General features: G+C 51.0%; 1 protein-coding gene across 5 annotated transcripts in view; it reads left to right on the top strand.

Annotated features, from left to right (window-relative positions):
• Nucleotides 1–3,654, top strand: part of MEF2D (myocyte enhancer factor 2D) — a 100,698-nt gene that overhangs the window by 93,247 nt on the left and 3,797 nt on the right. The gene's annotated exons all lie outside the window — the stretch shown is intronic.

Genomic DNA, 3,654 nt, shown 5'->3' with positions numbered 1-3,654 from the left:
TGGGGTGGGGGGAAATTATCATAAACTGCCTGAGAAATAGCTTTAGGATTTTGTAGGCATTCATTCTAGCGCAGCAGGCGACGCACGCAGTACATACGGCGCTCCTCAGCCGCGGGCTCGGGAACGGCCAGGTGTGTGGGATTGGGGGGCTGGAATGGAATATCCGTGTCCTCACCAAAAACAGCAGCCCCTGGCGATGCTCCCCCGCAGGCGGGCGGGCCGGGCACTTGGTGCCCACTGGCTGGCGAGACCCCCTGGGAAGTGGGACCGTATCCCTAAGGCAGAGCGCCTGCGGCAGGATGGGCTCTGGGGGGAGACGGGGCACAGAGCACCCCCAAAATGCACCTTCCTGGCCGTTCCCGGGTGTTCCTGGGTCCATGTGCAGGGAGGGGCAGTTCAGGCATGATCCAGCTCTCCAGAAGCTTAAAGGGCTTTGGTAGGCACAGGTTTTCTTCCAAAAATGTTTTCCGTCACCAATTTTCCTAAACCAGCTGGGAAGGGAGGCAGAGGGCGGCTCGGAGAGCCCGGCTTCGATATGAAACAGGGAGCAGCCACATCCAGAGCCTGCTTGAGGCTCCTGGATCCTGGAAAGCTGCATCAGGGGAGTAAGAGGCAGACTTTTAAGGCTTAATCCCGTTTGCATGAGAAGTAGATGCAGACAGCACCCTTCCTACCAGAGCAGGGAACTGCACTGTTTCTGACCAGGGTCATTGGAACACCAGGGTTCCCATTCCCCAGGAATGCTTCGCCTCCACCTGGCACAGCAGGTGTGTGGAGAGGGGATGCATTAGCGCTGGTTTTCAGAGCATATTGTGGATTTTAGCAACCAACATCCATAAAAGCATTTTAAAAATGCATTCCCATTCCACATGTGCCAAAGCTTTAAATCAGGAAAACGAGAAGAAATGATTTTTTTACTGAAGGATGCAACTGAAGTAATGATCCTAATGAGATTTTGCCTGAAGGTTTCTAGGCCTCAAAAGGCAATGGTGAGCTGTGTGGAAAATCTGCTTGAGCCTTGAGCAGTGATTTAGTGGAAGGAAAAAGGAAAAAACCAAGGAATTTCCTCATGTTGCCACTTGTTCTGGCAGTTTCCCAGGGATGGGTGTCAGCACCCTGATCCCAAAATGCATCAGCCTGCTCATGGTTGGAGGGTTTGGAGGAGAAGGGACCATTCCTGGCTGGCACAGCCATTAGGGATGGGCTTTCTCCCTGCAGGCGCTCTCCTCAGGGATGCCGGTCCCCCGTCCCCCTCCCAGCCTGCTGCCCCGTCACCCTGTGCAGGGACGCCCCAGCCCCACTCACCCCTGGGCTCGCAGTCCCAAACTGGCACAAAACCTGCCCGGATGCCACCTTTGCCAGGCTTTGGCAGCTGGAGCCTGGCTGGCCTTGGGGGGCCGTGGAGGAGCTGGGAGCTGCCTTGGGTTCAGCTCTGCCCTGAGCCAGAGGAAAGGGAGAGGAGCTGAGTCACGGTGGGATTTATCCCCCTCCTGGATCCCTCTGCCAGGTGTCAGCAGCCAGCTCAGCCTTGGAATGAGGCGGATGGCATAAAAACGTCCCGGGATGAGGGCAAACCAGAAGCAAATGTATGGGGTTTTATAAACTTTTCCAAACCAAGCATTTATCACAGAGTTTCTAATTGGAAAAACAAGACTGATGATTATTGTGAAATGAGCAGGGTCGGCCTAGAGGGAGTGGTTGGAGGAGGAGAGGAAATCCTTCAAAATTGGGTGAAAATTAGTAGCTGTTGGTGTGTGGAGGCCCGGCGGAGGGATCAGGGTGGTGGGTGCTCAGCGGTGCCGGTGTTCCGGGTACCCGCTCCTCACCAACATCCTGCTTGTGGATCAAGGCATGGAGACACTTGCCAGATAAAATCCCCCCCTCCAAACCTCAAAATACCAAATTGCTGCCACAGAGGCTTTCCCAAATGATGGTTTTACTCTTTTTCAATGATAAGATTTGGAATTCCCTCTCCTGCTCCCATGCTCCAGAAAGGCCTTGGGTAGGCAAGAGGAGCCCCGTGGTGGTGGGGAAACCCTGGCAGGTTTTGTGCAGTTAAATCCCCCCCTGTCTCCCCTCCCTGAGCCAAACCACGCGGGTGCCACCGTGTGCCAGGGACACGCTCGGGTCTCACCTCCAGAACTCCGGCGCGGCATCGGCGGCAGAAGCAGATCTCCTTCCCTCCATCTCTTTGTCCTGTGGGAAGCGGGAGAGATGCTGCGGACCGTGGTCTTCCTCGCCCATGCTGACGCCCTGACCTGGCGATGCCGGACGTACCGGACGCGCACCTGAGCTCTTTGCACGGCCTTGCTTTGGAAATTAGGCGGGATAACGACGTCTCATCGCTCTCGTTTTGTATTTTATTTTTTTTTTCTTCGCAAAAAGAAACTCAACCCAACGAGCCGGGGTCTGCCCCACTGGGAGCGGTGCGGCGGGAGGGCCCAGCAGAGCGGCTTGCTCCAGACACCCCGGCGAGGAGGCGGCAGCAGAGACCCCCCGGCACTCGACGCCGTCGGTGCAGAGCAACCCTGAGGGGGGGGAAAAACCAAAAAAACATTTTTGCTCATTGACTTCATGCCCTGACTCCCAAGTTCACACTTCTGCCTGGAAGCTGAGAGCCTGGAAAACACAAAATCCAAGACACAAACGCTCTGGGTTACGTAGGTTTAGATCTGCCTGGCGGGGAAGGCGCCAGTGCTTGGGCGCCGTTCCGGGCTGGGCCGAGCGGATCTGCAGCAGCGCGGCCGCGGGACTCGACGATCCCTGGGCTGGTGCCACGGGCAAGTACGGCTCGTGGGGAGGCGGGGATGCCCTGGGTCAGACACGGCGTTGGCTTCACGTCGCAGTGGAAGGGGTTTGGGGGCTGTTTGTCGGGGTCTTTATTTTGTTGGGGGCTTGGGGTTATTTTATTATTATATTCTATTTTTTTTTGTCCAGGTCATTATCCTTTATTTCCCCCCAGACTGTAGTATCTGGTAAACTCCTCCTAATTTTCAAAAGACAACGAGAAGAATGACAATCTAAGAAACCAACACCCTCCTTTGTGCTTCTATAAATATGTTCTGATCTAATTTTATTTCTCGTGCTCATCTGTACTGTTGACAGTTACAATTGTGTATAATTTTTTTTTAATTTGGAATTTTTGCGTTGTATAGGGTTTAGTTTTAAAATATATATATATTTTCCATTTTTTAAAAAGGGGTGTTGCAAAAAAAAATTGCACGATTTAAACGACGATAGTTAAAATGCTGCAGTTTTTAGAGATGTGGAAGCAAAATGGAGCTTATTTATTCTCAAAGGCTATAAAGGTGTAAAATGCATGAAGAAAAAAAAAAACATTTACAAAAAAAAAAAAAAAAAGACAAAAAAAGTGTAACCTGAACAAAGTGTAGCGTTAAAGATTTTAAAGGATGACAACAACAAGAAAAAAAGAAAAAACCAACAAAAAAAACAGCTAATATATTGTGTTTGGGCTAGTTTGCTTTTGTTTTTAATTGTTTCTTTTTTGGAGAATGAAATACATTTGTGTATATTTTCATATAAGAAGTATGCACTGAGATGTTTCCAAACTGATATATTCCTTCCTAAGCGTGTGGTTACTTACCAAAGTCTGTTTCTGATCTTTACCTTCTAAACTCTCTGTGGATCCTCCAG

Source organism: Corvus brachyrhynchos, unplaced genomic scaffold (assembly GCF_000691975.1).
Source record: "Corvus brachyrhynchos isolate BGI_N302 unplaced genomic scaffold, ASM69197v1 scaffold122, whole genome shotgun sequence".
Lineage (NCBI taxonomy): Eukaryota > Metazoa > Chordata > Aves > Passeriformes > Corvidae > Corvus > Corvus brachyrhynchos.
The sequence above is the reverse complement of the archived record's forward strand: the minus strand, read 5'-3'. Positions and strand labels throughout refer to the sequence as shown.